The following is a 17,736-nucleotide window of genomic DNA, read 5'->3' as shown; positions in this document are numbered from 1 at the left end:
ATATGCAATAATGAAGTATGCATCTCATATATACTCAAATATACATATATATACAAAAAATAATAATTTGATGTGTTAAATATTCCATAAATAAGTAATATTTCACGATCATGTCGACCCAAAAATTTGGGTGACTTATACAGAGTGGCGATCTCTGTATAAATATATCAAAATCATTCTTCTCTTCCTCACAATGTGAGACCATCCCTTTCATTTGTTTTTTGTGAAAAAACCTACGCAAACAACAGTCGACGCAATTGGGTTACGTTAGGTGACATTTTGGGTGTAAGTCAAGGCCTCTATGTAACGTTGCCATATCTCACTTGACAGAAGTTGAAGGCTAAGAAAGGCGGGCACTTACCACTTCAAAAACGATGATGATCTCCACCGATAAAACTATGGAATTCAATGAAACATGGGATATTACTCATAAGGGCATCCTAAAATTGACAAATATTTTCAAAAGATATTTAAAGGATGAGTTTCTTGTGACAGAGTACATAAAAATTTAAACAACTGTCTACAAAATGTGAAACCAAAGACCTCCTTATTTGTACGCACAACAAATCTATGACAAGTACATGATTTCGTTCGAAGAACACGTTGCTCACACAATATTGCAAATTTGTCTTATTTCCCCATACCCTATCAATGTTGATGCAACTATTTCACGCATGTTGATTTTCCGAAGCCAGAGAAAGAGCAAATTCAAACGAGGTTCATCCAATGAAGAGATAAGTATAAGAGAGGCTCCAACTAGCATGGGCAGATACTTTTTTGAATTTTGGATATCTTCATTATGCCACACCAAATTGTGTGTGTAAGAAATCAATTCCATCTTTCAACATATTGATTTCATTTAGAATGGATAGATATAGAACAATAATTGTTCGAAATTGTAGAAAGTGATGGCATGTTGTTTTTCTTGCAAACATTAGACTAAAAGGGGAATTATGTTTAGGAAATTTAAAATTTGTAGCAATCATATCAATATGGACAATTCTCATGTACAAACAATGAACAAATGTTTTTAATTTTCCTTACTATATTTTTCTGTGTTTTCAAGCAACAAAAAAATTGAACCATCTTGTTATTATAGCAACATTTTGTCATATTTTCTTTTGATGTGGATAGATATCAAATTTAGTATTGAATTTTCTAATCACAAAATTTTTAATTTCTCCCATAGGGGCTCCTACCTCTATAGTGGCTAGATTGAGACCCCTCTTAAGTAGCGAATAAGGTTATAGTAAGGTGGGTCATTTATGCACCTTAAAAACCTATAGGATCTATGCATTATGTTCAATTTGATGGCAAGTGGAAAATTACATTCATTCATGGTGAAAATTACATTCTTTATATTCCATGAATAGCACTCAAAAGACCATCCACATATAACTGTGCCATAAACATATTCTGAAAACTATACAAAAACCCAAAAAAAAAGGTTGTAGCCACAAACTATCCAAAAATCATACATCCTTTTAATTGTATCAAGAGTTCACAATAAAAATTGTTGTCACAAAGAAAAATGTCTAAAGCAACAAAACTATCCACTAAAAACTATCAACCGATGACATAAACATAGCATAAATAGAACTAAATGGACGAGCAGTCCCAAAAATGACTAAAAGTACTGCAAAAAACTGTAACTGAAGCTATCATGGAAGGATAAATGCATAGTTTATTGTTCTACTTGAAGCCCTTCAATGAAAGTCCGATGGTAGTATCCATTCTCTTGATCATGATTGCACTCCACTATATGCCATGAACCCAGATCTTGTGTAGTACTCGCTTTAGAAGGTGCATCGACTTCTCTATTCCTTTCCATGTAAATATGACATCTAGAAATGTTTTTGAACCAATTAACAATTATCTTTGAATCTACAAAAATATGAATGCGTCACCTGATTCTAAGAAAAATAACATGAGAAGTTTCAGATCCATTATTTTTGCATAATTGTTTTTCCCTGATCCTAGACTGAGTTTCATCTTGAAAGAGTAGCTATGTGATAAATGAATATCTACCCCACCCCAATAGGAGTCCTCTTAAGAAGAGGCTCCATCGAACTATGCCCATAGAACAGAGAAATCAGTAACTTCTTCAATAGTGGGACGCGAACATAGAATGAGATAAGATTTTAAGATAAATGCATGTACCACTAAATATTGGGCTACCACAAAGTATGGAATAACATGTTTATCTAGAAAAAAACAACTTTTTCTTGTGAACCAAATTCCCCACGATAGTAGGAGAGGAAGAGCACGAAGCTTTTTTGGAGTAACAGAATTCCAGGATACATAATTGGAAGAGATGTTCTTTTGTAGGGCATTTGATCTTCCATAGAATTTTCCACCACCTGGAGAGAAAAGGGGGCTTCATACCTTCGATTAGAAAGACATACGCCAATTTAGGGGTGTAGTTTCGAGAGATTGCATGAGTCCACATTAGTGAATCCTCCCTATCCCTGATGCAAACATCATATTCATTTAGATAGGCTATGAAATGTCGTTAGAGATCGTCCTAGTTTCCTTGTAGATTAAGGTGATGCGCTGAATGCCAGCCCTGCCCCCATATTGAGGAACTTTCCTCATCTGCAACGTGAGCCAATGTTTCAAATCCAATTGTTGAAAGATGATCTACCATATTTGCGGGAGACGATAGTTTGGGCCACTCGCAACCCATGGATCTGATCCAATTCTAACATGCTCCCCATTACCCACTTTCCGAACCAATCCCTTTTCAATCACCTCAAAAGAGTGAACAATCACCTTCCAAATAACTGAAGCATTTGATCTCCTTCGATTTGGGGCCCAAATCCATTCTATAATTGACCAAGGACTTTTGTATTTGTGCAAACAACCTTAGACCATAAGCTACTTGTAGAGATCATAAGCTAGCCTAGCTTAGAAGCTAGAGCCTCATGGAGGCTTCACTCAATGAACCTATGACATATCACATGCGTTCATGGCATATTAAATAATACCCTTGATTTGACTACATATTGAAAAATGTTAGAAATTAATTAACGGAGCAATGAAATACACAAAAAAATTGTGGAGACACAAATAAAGAAATGCATAAAACAAGAGAGACACAGATGTATGTGGTTCATCCAATTTGGGCTACATCCATGGAGAAACATTCAGTCCTTCCTTTTATATTATCCAACAAAATGGAAAGATACAACGTGCGGCAAATGCGTTGTAATTTCCTCTTCGCTTTCACATAGTCTACTCTATTTTTTTCTCTCATAATAATAATACATAGTCGTAATACAATTCCCTCATATAAACCGAAGGTTTCCTTATAGGGAAAAAACCCTAGATTAACATAACTTCTACCGTGAGATCATCCGCATAATGAACGACCCAGAATTACTATGAAATTACAATATTTTACAAGACAAATTTTCATCTATTTTTAGCTTCCCCTAAGGGCGATTAAATGGGCGACATTGTAGCCTCGTAAGGAACATTGATCCAATGCAGCTGAAACAAAAAACCTTTGAACAATCAGGAAGATAATGAGGCTTCACACCCACCAAAAGATACCTCTAAAAATCACATTATTTAACCCCCTACCAATACGAACCAGATGCACCTTTCTAATTTAAAAAACCACTACTTTGAATAGATATTATAGATATCCATTTTTTCATTAACATTTTCCTTCCATGTGTCAATGCTTTATGGTTTGTATGCATGATTTGTTATGCCAAATTGTTAAGGTGGATACTTGCTTGCCAGTATGTATAAATTGTTGAAATGTATATATGGAAAGAGCCATCTTAAATAGGGATCTAACAGGAGCGAAGAGGGATCAGATTTCTTCACATTTAAATTTTTTTTATGACTAGACATTATCTAAATATTTTGGCTGAATATGAGCAAAATTTCAATTTAATTTTGATGACTGGGGTACAGTAGAATGAGCCTCTCGGCTCAATAATGAAGTTTGCATCTCATATATACTCAAATATACATGCTCAAAAGTAATATTTAATGTGTTAAATCTTTCATAAATAGATAATGTTTTTATAAACTATTTTTTAAAATTCTTAAATTTAATGTTGTGATATTTTCGAATAAAGTAACCTCTCCCAATAAAATTCAATAAATATAAATATAAATTTTTAACGTTCAATATAATTTCCTAACTCGCTCCCATCCAAACCACCTCCACCAATGTGAAACCCGGCCTATATGGCTCCCATCCAAACCACCTCCACCATTGTGAAACCCGGCATATGAAGTGTGAACCCTAGGTAGGTAGTTAGGGGCGAAGACAAGATGCCAACTAGGGATTGCCGTCCAACCCCATGAGAAGCATGATGTGTCCCCGTGTTGGGGTGCAAAGGCAGGTTTTGTTCCATGTAGAAAGTTATATCGCATTTATAAATATGGAAGTAACATGAAAGTCATGTTATGAAATCTGTTTCTAATATTTTTATTTTTATAATATCCAGTTAGTGGACCTACCCTCCGGTGGTGTGTACGGTAGTTTGAGATGGAAGTTTATATGGTTCATAATTTATTTATTTCACGAATTGTCGGCCCAGAAATTTGGGTGTCCCATATGGAGTGGCGATCTCCGTATAAATATATCAAAATGGTTCTTCTCTTCTTCCTCACCATGTGACACAATTTCTTTTGTTTAGGCGCAGTCGACACAATTTCTTTTGTTTAGGTGAAGGCTAAGAAAGGCGGGCAGTTACCACTTGGAAAAAGATGATGATGTCAACAGATACAGGTACTATAGAATTCAATGAAGGATGGGATATTATTCAGAATGGCATCCTAAAGTTGATAAATATTCTCAAAACAGATTTAAAAGGCGAGTTTCCTGTAACGGAGTACATTAACATTTATACAACTGTGTACAAAATGTGCACCCAAAGGCCTCCTTATGTGTACTCACAACAACTCTATGACAAGTACAGGATTTCATTGGAAGAATACGTTGCTGTCACAGTATTGCCAGCTTTAGGGGAAGTGCATGATCAGTTCCTGTTGAAAGAAGTTGAGAAATGTTGGGGAAATTATCACAAGGTGCTGGTTAGACTCATCTCAAATATGTTCTTTTATTTGGATCTTTACTTCGTGAGGCAAAACTCCCTGGTTTCGCTAGTAAAAGTTGGAGTGATGTGTTTCCGTGACGTGGTGTATCACGGTATCAAGATTAATGTGAAGAATGTGGTGATTGAGTTGATTAATCGAGAGCGCGAGGGAGAACAAATTGATCGCGCTTTGTTGAGAAACATTGTGAATTTTTTTGTGGAAATGGGAATGGATCGCTTGGATTTGTACCAAAAAGACTTTGAAGCTCCCATGTTGGAAGATACTGGAGCTTACTACTCTAGGAAGGGTTCATTATGGATATTAGAGGAGGATTCGTGTCCTGACTATATGATAAAGGCCGAAGAATGTTTGAGACGTGAGAAAGAAAGAGTTGCTCACTATTTGCATTCCAGCAGCGAGCAGAAGTTATTAGAGAAAGTAGAAAATGAAATCCTCTCCCGCTACTATATTCAACTTTTGGAAAATGAGTATTCGGGGTGTCATGTTTTGCTTACAAACGACAAGAAAGACGATCTTTCGAGAATGTACAGGCTGTTCTGTAGAATACCTCAAAGCTTGGAACCTTTTGCAAATATTTTTAAACAGCATGTAATCAGCGAAGGAATAAAATTATTTAAATGGGTGGAAGATGTTGTCAAGAATAATAATAGTCATATAGATGACATTCCAGCACATGAGTTTGTGGAGAAGATTATTGAAGTGCATGATAAGTGTAGTGGTTACGTTGTGGATGCATTTCAAAGAAGCAGTATTTTTTATAAAGCCTTGAGGGACGCATTTGAAGTAATATGTGATAAAAAAGTCGAAGAAAGCACATGTGCAGAGTTTCTGGCTACATTTTGTGACAACGTGCTTAAAAAGAGCGGTTTAAGTGATGATCATATTGAGGGTATTCTTGAAAAGGCGGCGAATCTCCTTCAGTATGTTAGTGATAGAGATTTATTTGGTGAATTTTACAGGAAAAAACTAGCTTCCAGATTACTACACCATAAAAGCGCAAATGAGAGCCATGAACGAGCCATGTTGTCAAAGATAAAGCATCAATGTGGTCTCCAGCTAACGTCAAAGATGCAGGGCATGGTTAATGATTTCACACTGGCAAGGGAGACTCAACTTGACTTCAACACATATCTTCATGATTATTCAAATGTGCATCCTGGAATAGAGTTGACTGTTACAGTATTAAATAATGGGTTCTGGCCAACCTACAAGTTATTCAACCTCAATCCACCAGCGGAAATTCTTAAATGCATTACGGCGTATGAAGGCTTTTATTCTACAAAATATCAGCATCGTAAACTTACATGGATGTATTGTTTGGGAAATTGTAAAATTATAGGAAACTTTGATACTAAGCCAATAGAAATTGCAGTATCAACCAACCAGGCAGTCATGCTTTTATTGTTCAATGATTTTGAAAGATTGAGCTGTGAAGAAATCAGTTCACAATTAAATTTGCCAGAGGAGGATGTTATTAGACTGCTTCATTCATTTGTATGTGGAAAGTACAAGATTATTTTGAAGGAGCCGGTGACTCGAACAATAACAAAAACTGATAATTTTGGATTCAATGCTAGCTTCACCTGCAAATCTGCGAGGATTAAGATTTCACTTCCACAAATGGATGAGAAGAAGAGAGTCAGCGAGGTTGTAGATGGCGATAGATGCCATGCCATCGATGCTGCAATAGTTCGGACGATGAAGGCTAGAAAAGTCTTGAGCAGTCAGGAATTATTCGTTGAATGCGTTGAGCAACTGCAAGCCACGTTCAAACCAAAAGTTAAATTAATGCAGAAGCAGATTGAAGATCTGATTTCAAGGGAGTTCATAGAACGGGACAAAGAAAATTCTAATATCATTCGATATGTAGCATAAAAGAAATTGTATCATTTTCGGATATTGTTTTAGGCCTACATTTTCAATCATTCATTTGCAGGATACGGAACTTTTTAATTGACTTTATGGATAATGTAAATTATTATTATTATTATTATTATGTAAATTATTATTCCTGCCGTTGTAGAATTAGATTTTATGTAGCCTGCCGTTGTAGAATTAGATTTTATGTAGCCGTGATATTACGAGTTTGTATCTGTTTTGACATTCATTTTTTTATTTGACCGTGTATGTATAACGTAATTAAAAACATTAATTTTCCGTACGTAATTAAAAACATTATTTTCGAGATTGTTTTATATTTAGTTTTTTATGCTGTGATTAATTTCATCTACTTGAGTCATCATTATAGGCTTATATTCGGCTGGCAACAGAAGTCAAATAATGTTGTTGAAGTATTAATTCCAACTGCAGCAACCGTAAACCTTTTGCTAAACTAGCTGTTTTATAGCACCGCCTTTTCACTGACAGTGGTATTCTCCGGAGGGGCAACGATACAATTACCATCTGACGCGTGTCCTCGGTTGTTCAAATGCCACGAAACATCGCTTGAGGTATTTCAGCCAACCGCACAGCACGGGGCACGGACGACCAGCTCCGCTGCTCCCTAGCACATTGCAGGGAGCGCGTTTGAATGGGATGCGACGCCCAGACAGACGTGCCCTCGACCGAGGCCTCGGGCGCAAATTGCGTTCAAAAACTCGATGATTCACGGGATTCTGCAATTCACACTAAGTATCGCATTTCGCTACGTTCTTCATCGTAACAAGAGTCGAGATATCCGTTGCCGAGAGTCGTTTCCACGTACTACCGAAAAATCGGCCACAAAACTGAATAGGGGGGGCACCCCCCACAACAAATGTAAGGCCAAGGGGCAAAAGGAGGAAAAACGCACGAGAGAAAGAGAAACAAAGGTGTCTAACCCCCTCACGGGGGGAGGCTCGAACAGAGGACAATCTCCCCAGCCCCACGCCCTCGCAAAAAGGGGGGAAATGTGTGGGACAGCGATCGAGAAGGACTAGGGTGGCCACCCCGGGAGCTCGCGCTGCTTTTAGCCCTTCCCCGACACCAGCCCACAACAATTCCCCCTTTTCTCCGTAGAGCTAGGGACCGAAAGGAAGAGAACAGGGTAGAAAACAAAGCACAAACAAAGCACAAGCCTCCCAAGCCCTGCCTTCGGCAAAAGGGGGGAATTGAAGGGGACGACGATCGAGAAGGACGAGGGTGGCCACCCCGGGAGCTCGCGCTGCGTTTCGTCCTTCCGGAACACCAATCCACAACAATCCCACCTTTTCTCCGTAAAGCTAGGGGCCACGAGGAAGAAGGGAAGAAAACAACAAGAGAGAAAGGGATATATCAACCGTGGCTACCGGCTCACAAGGGAAGGCTTCAAACAGAGAACAAGCTTCCCCAACCCCGTGCCTTCAAAAAAAGGGGGGAACTGCAGGGGACGACGATCGAGAAGGACTAGGGTGGCCACCCTGGGAACTCACACTGCTTTTCGTCCTTCCCGAACACCAATCCACAACAATCCCACCTTTTCTCCGTAAAGCTAGGGGCCGAAAGAAGGAAGAAAACAACACGAAAGAAAGAGAGAGAGATATCAAACGCGTCCACCGGCTCACAGGGGGAGGCTCAAACAGGGAACAAGCTTCCCCACCCCCGTGCCTTCGCAAAAAGGGGGGAACTGCAGGGGACGGCGATCGAGAAGGACTAGGGTGGCCACCCTCAGAACTCGCACTGCTTTTCGTCCTTCCTGAACACCAATCCACAACAATCCCACCTTTTCTCCGTAAAGCTAAGGGGCCAAAAGCAAGAAGGGAAGAAAACAACAGGAAAGCAAGAGATATCAACGTGGCTACCGGCTCACAAGGGGAGGCTCAAACAGAGAACAAGCTTCCCAAGCCTCGCGCCTTCGGAAAAAGGGGGCTGCAGGGGACGGCGATCGAGAAGGACTAGGGTGGCCACCCTGGAACTCGTACTGCTTTTCGTCCTTCGAACACCAATCCACAACAATCCCACCTCTCCTCCGTAAGGCTAGGGGCAAAAGGAAGAAGGGAAGAAAACAACACCAAAGAAACGAAGATCCCAAGAAAAGAGAGAAGCCTAGGGTTACATCACCCTTGCTATCCCTGAGTGTGCACAAAAGGATATCCCTAGGACACAGACTCCAGGATTTCTCTCTCAAACACTCTCTGTAAACTATTGGCCCTGATCTCCTTTGTCCTGGAGATGTTGGCTTAGGCTTACGACATCCTCGGTTATTCAAATGCACACACAATAGATGAACCTAGCAAACAAACTCTAAGATTTCTTCGTTAGTTGTTGGGCCTGACTCTGTCAACTAATGACCCCAGCTCACATTAAAATTCTTTCATGTCTCGACCTCTAGTAAGAGTGAGCGTAGACCCACATGTACTCCACAAAATCTCAACCTCCTCTTAATTAGTTGGGCTCACAGCCTCACACGTTAGGTCAATCACAGTCAACTCAACTTATATTTAAAACAACCATAGTTTTTTTCCTTTGCATGCCTCAATTGTTTTTGTAATGGAAGGTAAGGAGGTTATGAAGTGGTTAGGAGTTGGCTAGGTGATAGAGTTGAGTTAATAGAGGCTTAAAGCCTTGAATGCATTATTTTTCAGCGAATAAGAGTGGGTGTTCACTCTAAGTCTCAAAAAAAATAAAACACTATAGGTGTCAATGTATCAATTAACACATTGAATTCAATTAGAATAAGTTTCAAAATTTAGTTTTATGTCTATTTCTATTTTTTTAAGAAAATGGTTTTGTAAGAAAAATTGATATGTTTTGTTTTTATTTATTATAAATAAAATATATAAAAATATTATCATGTGTTCATCGGGGTACATTAAATGTAAGTGATTAAAGTAAACTAATTCCATTATAAACATTAGCACATTTAATCGAGCACATTATGTGTAGGTGCTTATTTTTCTTTAATGTGTCATTGCTTTATGGTTTATATGCAGAATTATCAATATTATTGATCGTTTTTATTTTTCATATGTATGATTTGTTATGTCGAATTGTAAAGGTTGATACCTTCACAGTGGTATGTATAAGTTGTTGAAGTGTATATATGCAATAATGATGTATGCGTCTCATATATATTCGAGTATAAATGCATAAAAATAATTTGATGTGTTAAATATTTTCATAAATAAATAATATTTCCCAATCATATTGAACCAAGAATTTTGGTTCCTTATATGGAGTGACGCTCTCTATATTAATATATCAAAACTTTTCTTCTTTTCCTCATAATGTGAGACAATCCCTTTCTCTATTTTATGCGTAGCGACTAGCAAAAATAGCAGTCGACACAATTAGGTTAAATTACATGATATTTTGTGCGTAAGGAAAGACTTCTTTGTAGTGTTGGTAGACGTTGCTTGAAAGAAGTTGAAGGCTAAGAAAGGAGGGAAGTTACCACTTCAAAAAATATGATGATGTCAAGAGATACAACTATATAATTCAATGAAGGATGGGATATTATTCAAAATGGCATCCTAAAGTTGATAGATATTCTGAAAGAATATTTAAAAGACAAGTTCCCTGTAACATAGTATATGAACATTTATACAAATGTCTACAAAATGTGCACCCAAAGGCCTTCTTACATGTATGAACAAAAACTCTATGACAAGTATAAGATTTCGTTGGAAGAATATGTGGTTGTCACAATATTACCAACTTTAGGTAAAGTACATGATGAAGTCATGTTGAAAGAACTTGAGAAATGTTGGGATATCACAAGGTGAAATTTCCCTCATTTCGCTAGTAAAATATGGAGTGATTTGTTTCCGAGAGTTGTTCTATCATGGTATCAATATTAAAAATCTCCTTGCAATATCTCATTTCAATCTCCTTTAAATATTAGCAAGAATACTCTCCTGCAATCTTTGTTTCACTTATTCATGGATCTCTTGCATGGCTATAACAAAATATTCTCTTGTTGCACTACTTTTCCCTACTTTTCCAAAGTTTATGTGTTCCTTCACTCATCTTCAATGCATTCCATGCATAATATGATAAGGACTTTGATCAAATCTTATATTTGGAGAATCATTATAAGAAAATTTGGCTTGGGAAAGTAGTTGGGTTGGAAATAATACTGAGAGGGGGGTGAATCAATATTATCAAATCAAAAATTTAATTTCCCAAACAAATTTATATACGCTACTTCAGCTAAGTGAACTCGTGTGTACACGCGATTGTACTAAAGCAACCAGTGTACATGCAGAGACTTTTGATTTAGACAGTTTATCATGTATTGAACTTTAACCAGTATATCAGAGATTTAATAGACAGTGCAGTAAAAGCAGAATAAAGCAACACACATGAACCCCAAGATATAAGGTGGAAACCTAATGTGGGTAAAAACCACTTGATTTTGTCATCTCTGTCTTCTTCTAATAATAATAAAATTTGTTTACAATCTTGTACTGGTGCAGACTCATACCAGTATGCAGCCACCCACCTGCAGAAGGCTACAACCTTCTCTCGCTCTACAGTTACTACTGGAAGGGAGATACAACCCCCTAGCTCTTGTACTAGCCAATACATTTACTAGTACGTAGGTTCCAGCCTACAAAAAACTCCACTCTTCTACCAACGACCACATTTCATGAATTTTCAGACTGGATACTCTTGGAACACAACACCACAATCTAAAGGCCACGGTTCATTCAATTTTCATACGGGACCCATCAACAACATCATAACTACAATACAATCATCAAGTACATCTGCATCAACCTGAATCTGATCATTCACAAAACTCTCACCATAATACAGTCACCAGAACCCAAAGCAGAACCCAGAACTCTGCAACAGCAAACAGAAACAACTAAAACATACTTCATAAGGTATACGCTACTTCCATGTGACGAAACAGCGTGCATACGCACTTTTATCAAAGCCAACAAACATACACATCTATAAATATTAAATCATAATTTTGCAGCTATTCCAGACATCAGTTATACCCAGATCATAACATTTACAGAATAACACATGCGTCAGTATTCAGATCTAGACTATACATGATCAAACCACATAATGATAATTCATTACAAGTCTTAAGATCTCGATCCATCATTAGATCTTATCCCTCATCAACCGCTAAGGTTCATCCTTGGTTCAGATCAAGCAAATCACCATAAGCCAATAACCTTGGCCTAAAGATCTTCTCCTCCTTATATAGTTTTAGGCATTTCTCAACACCATGGATCAAAACCACTTAGGACCAATACCTTGGACCAAATACCTAGGATCAATACCTCGGACCAAATACCTTTGACCAATACCATGGATCAAAATATCTTAGACCAAATACCTCGGACCAAAAACTTATTTTTCCATCATATATGTGCTTTTCCATCTGTGAAAGTGCGTGTGTATGTATACACTAGTGTTAAGTGAACCTGTGTGTATACGCAGCTTGGTCAAGGTGAACCTGCATATACCTCTCTTTCTTCATTCTTTGTTGTTGACATGATGCACCGCGATCTTTCATCTGAGTGAGTTGCCATCAAGGAAAACACCTGTATCATAATGCCAACAATCTCCCCCTTTGGACTTGATGGCAACAACAACACCAAGTCACTCTCCCCCTTTGACACCAAGGGCAAAGGGTGGACCAAGATAATTTCTCCCTTTGACATACATTATGCTGGTCATGCTCCCCATGAGTACATGCTAAAATCTATGATTGAGCTTCCCTTTTGTACATGTTGAGATGCACTGAAACCATCCATGCTCTTCCTGAGTACAAGCAGAGTCTATAAATTTTTTTTTCTAAAATAATAACATGACTCTATAACTCAATTATGTGAGGATGACCTTCCCATCACCAATGGCTCATACATACATCCATCTCCCAACTGAGTGGGGATATACCAATTGTTTATACATGACAGAAACAAGAAATATTACATCATCCATCCCATGTAAAATGGGGATACAAATTACATCATTTGTCGAAGAGGACCCATATCACTTCCTAGACTTTTACATGACTTGAGTAATAAATGGTATAAATATCTAAAGCCATAGCTGGACTCAGCAACCATAATGCCAAAAATGCTAAATGTACGTGAAGGCTAATGCTCGCCCTGAACCTATGCTACCTGTGCATTGTTAAGAGGTCAATGATCAAGGCATCTTCGTCAGTCATATAAAATTAATGAACAAAGCATATAGTCATTAATCATCAATATCAGTGAGAGAAGCCATGTCATATCTTGCCCCACTTTTCCTGTCTAAAACACATATAGGCTTCTTTACCCATAGAAACCTGCATGTGTACGTGACTATACTTCATGAAACACACGTATAATAACCTTTTTCTGAAGAACAACAGAGTTGGATTTAATAGCAGGATGATGCAGCAACTACTCCTAGCTTCTGTCTGAGATATTCAAATGTCTCTCTGGGCAGTGGTTTAGTGAATATATCAGCAAAATGTTCTTTGGAGGGAACATACTCCAATTTGACCTTTTGTTCAAGCACGTGTTCACGTAGAAAATGGTATTTGATCAGTATGTGCTTGGTCTTGGAGTGCATGACTGGATTCTTTGAAATACCGATGGCACTTGTATTATCACATAGAATGGAGATGGGTGGAGTGCATGTGATATGAATGTCTTGCAAGGTTTGCATCATCGAAAGTAGTTTTGTGCAGCAAGATGCAGCAGCCACATATTCTGCTTCAGCTTTAGATAGCACAATTTAACTTTGTTTCTTGTTGAACCAAGACACTAGCCTAGAGCCCATATAGAATGCACCACCACTAGTGATTTTTCTGTCATCAACACTTCCTACCCAATCTGCATCTGTATATGCATGAAGAGTGAGATATGTATCTCTAGGATACCATAAACCAAATTTCTGTGTTCCTTGAAGATATTTAAAAATTCTTTTGATTGCCTGAAGGTGTGATTCCTTTGGATTTGCTTAGAATCTTCCAACTATTCCTACTGCATGCATGATGTCAGGTCGGGTACCTGTTAGATAAAGCAGACTGCCAATCATGGATCTGTAAGTTGGTTGATGTATTGTTGTTGATTCGTCATTTGCGCTGAAACTGCATCCTGTTACTATTGGGGTACAAAGAGGTTTAGAATCTTCCATGTCGTACCATTTCAAGACCTGTTTGAGATATTTGGTTTGTGAAAGAAAAATACCATCTTTCTTTTGCTAAACTTGTAGACCAAGAAAATAGGTAATTTCACCAAGCAAGGACATTTAAAATTCTTGCTGCATTACTGAAGCAAAATTATGACTCATGGATTCTTCATTGCTACCAAAAATGATATCATCAACATAAAAAACAATAATTAGCAATTTATCAGTGTCAATATTTGTATATAGATTTCTATCTGCTAAACCTTTAGAGAAATCTTGTTGGTGTAGATATTTGTCAAGACGGTAATACCAGGCCCTCAGAGCCTGTTTCAGACCATAGAGAGCCTTTTTGAGTCTGCATACAAGTTTTGCATCATTTCCAAGAATGAATCCTTCTGGTTGTTCAATATAAACTTCTTCTTCTAAATCTCCATTAAGGAAGGCAGATTTTACATCCATTTGGTATACTTTGAATTTCTAAAAGCTAGAAAGAGCAAGAAACATCCTTAACGCTTCAAGTCTAGCAACAGGTGCAAAAGTTTCTTCAAAATCTATACCTTCTTGTTGAGCATACCCTTTACAAACAAGTCTGGCCTTGTTTCTAATGACTTCTCCATTTTCATTCAGCTTGTTTTTGAATATCCATTTAGTTCCTATAATATTTTTATCATGAGGTCTAGGAACTAATTACCAAGTATTATTCTTTTCAATTTGCTCAAGTTCTCCATTCATGGCCTTGACCCAACCTTCATCTTTGCATGATTCATTTACATTTTGGGGTTCGGTGGAGGATAGTAATGCTAGATAGCTTGAGTTTTCGGTAATAGTTCTTCTTGTCTGTACACCTGCCTCTTTTTCCCCTAAAATTTGAGTTTCTGGATGATTTTTCTGAACATACCTGGACAGAGTCTTTTCTTCTACTGTTATCTCTTCTTCTGGTGCTTCATTGGTTTCTTCTTCAATATCATCGTGATTTGATGTGGGAAAATACTCTCCATCTTCTTCATTGTCATCATCTTCTATTTTTGTTTGTTTTGGATTTTTGCATGCTTCATCAACTACAACATCAATACTTTCAACAATTTTCCCAAGTCTTTTATTATAACATTTATATCCTTTACTTCGGGAAGAGTAACCAAGAAGAATACCTTCATCTACTCTGGGCTCAAACTTACCAAGTTTTTCATCAGTCCTTTTGATATAACATTTGCTTCCAAAAACATTAAAGTATTTTACAGTAGGAGTCTTACCATACCAAAGTACATGTGGAGTTTGAGTTCTATTTACCCAAACATTTGCTTGTTTGAGAATAGTTACGGCAGCAAATGCAGCTTCACCCCAGAAGGTTGCAGGAGTTCCAGATCCATCTAGCATAGCTCGAGCCATTTTTTGAACAATTCTGTTCATTCTTTCTACCACTCCATTTTGCTACAGAGTCCTTGTGGTGGAGAATTGCCTTTTTATTCCATGTTGTTCACAAAATTCAAAGAATTCATCTGAGGTAAATTCCCCTCCTCGATTAGATCTGAGGCATTTGATTTTTCGATCTGATTCATTTTCAACCAAAGCTTTAAAGGCTTGGAACTTTTCAAATTCTTCATCTTTATGCTTTAGCAAACCTATCCAACACATTCTGGAAAAATCATCAATGAACAAAATAAAGTATTCTTCTCCAAGAGGTTACATTTTCCTTGATGGTCCACATAAATCTGTATGAACAAGTTCAAGAGGCTTACTAGCTAACCCTTCTTTCTCAATGAAATGAGCTCTGGTTTGCTTACCGAATTGACATGGTTTGCATATTGTATTTTCAGGGATGTTGATATCTGGAAGATCATGAACAGCCTTGAATCTACATGCTTTTTTTATTTGAGAAAAGCTTAGATGTCCTAATATTCTATGCCACAACCAGTTTTCATCATTTTTACTTAGATAACACTGTTGTTGTCCTCCCTTAAGTATGTATAAGTTGTTAGGAGTTCTTGTACCTTTGATCACGGTCTCCCCTGTATCAAGTTCACGAACAACACATCTGTTTGATCGAAACAACACTTCATTTCCTTGATCACACATTTGATTGACACTCAACAATTTATGCTTTAAACCATCTACATACATAACATTTCTAGCTTTAACCTTTTCTTTCAAGAAAACAGATCCTTTAGCTTTTATGATAGTAGGAGTGTCATTTCCAAATGAGACATTCTTTTCCTTTTCTAAGGCATTATATGAGTGAAGTTTTTCTTTGTCACCTATCATGTGTTTTGAGCATCCACTATCGATGTACCACATATTTTCTTATCCTTCTACATACAAGGATATACCACATCTTTCTGTTTGAGATTCTTTCCTTCTCCATATCTTTGGATAATGGAGTTTGCTACCTTTGAGATGATTGCCGAAATTTGCTACTGCATTCAGATTCTTAATGACCAAATTTGTTACAGATTGAGCATTCTATTTCATTTTCAAGAAGAGAAAAGTTATTATAGGAACTTTTCTTGACTCTTATTACATTCCTTTGATTTCGTGCTTCTCTAGTCATGATGGTTTTGTAAGCAACACATTGAGTAGCTTTGTGTCCAAAATTATGACATGAAAAACATTGCCCATTAAAGAAGTTCCTGCAACTATCGAATCTATTGACGTGATGATTGTATTTTCTATTATATTCATCTTTGGAGTAAATTGAGTATGATTTACCTGAGATTGGTTGTGGCTTCTATTCATCCTTGGAATAAATTGAGTCTGATTTACCTGGTGATCTGCTTTATGCCTTTGCTGACGATTGTCATATTGTTCACTGGTCTTTGTTGCATAAAGATAGCTTTTAGCGGAAGTTGACGACTTCTGTGATTGAGATGCTTCTTCAGTATATCCAAGACATGTATTTATCAGAGGAGAATGCTGCACTTTGATAATTTCATCTAAGTTTTTTGATCCTTTAGCAAATCTAAGATTGAGAGATTTTGTTTTCTCAAGATCCTTTCTTATACCCACAATTTCACATTCTAGTTTTTCATTGTGTTTTTCTTTTTCAACAAGTTGGTATGTCAAGGTATCTATAATCATATTCTTTTCTTCTAAACAGATTTTGAGTTTAGAAATTTCTTCATGAAGGTCGTCTTCTTCTAAAGCATCCCAAAAATTATCATCATCATAAGCCATTAGAAGTCTATAGTCATTACTATTTTCATCTTCATCACTATTTGATAAACCATCGCTATCTTCATGAGTATAGTAACTTCTTTTATTTACAACTTGTTTTCTATTCCATTTTGCATATTCCTTCCCTTTTTCATATTTATCTTTATGAGGACATTTGGTAGCATAATGACCGACCCTGCCACAAGTAAAGCATTTGAAGGGTAGCTTACCTTTAAATCTTTCGAAACCCCATTGAAGCTTCTTGACAAAGTTTACCTCATCTTCTTCTTTTGAAATATGTCTTGATTCATTGTGTTCTTCCTTTCCTTTTGCTAAAGCTTTAAATGTGGCTTCTCTCATATCTGATTGACCTCCTTTTCTCATCTCAAAGGCAGTTAAGATTTCGTGAAGCTGTGTCATAGTGATAATCTGCAAATCCTGTTTTTCTTCTATGGCAGA

General features: G+C 37.2%; 1 non-coding gene and 1 pseudogene across 1 annotated transcript; one reads left to right on the top strand and one right to left on the bottom strand.

Moving 5' to 3' along the window:
- Positions 1 to 4,734: 4,734 nt before the first annotated feature.
- LOC149265593 (cullin-1 pseudogene) lies at positions 4,735 to 6,957 on the top strand (annotated as a pseudogene).
- Positions 6,958 to 7,620: 663 nt separating this feature from the next.
- LOC149265592 (5.8S ribosomal RNA) lies at positions 7,621 to 7,774 on the bottom strand. The gene has a single exon (XR_016261309.1). It is a non-coding gene; the product is annotated as a 5.8S ribosomal RNA (ribosomal RNA).
- Between the last annotated feature and the right edge of the window lie 9,962 nt (positions 7,775 to 17,736).

Source organism: Pinus tabuliformis, chromosome 6, assembly GCF_031772625.1.
Source record: "Pinus tabuliformis cultivar Carrire ecotype Pingquan chromosome 6, CPIR1, whole genome shotgun sequence".
NCBI lineage: Eukaryota > Viridiplantae > Streptophyta > Pinopsida > Pinales > Pinaceae > Pinus > Pinus tabuliformis.
The sequence above is the reverse complement of the archived record's forward strand: the minus strand, read 5'-3'. Positions and strand labels throughout refer to the sequence as shown.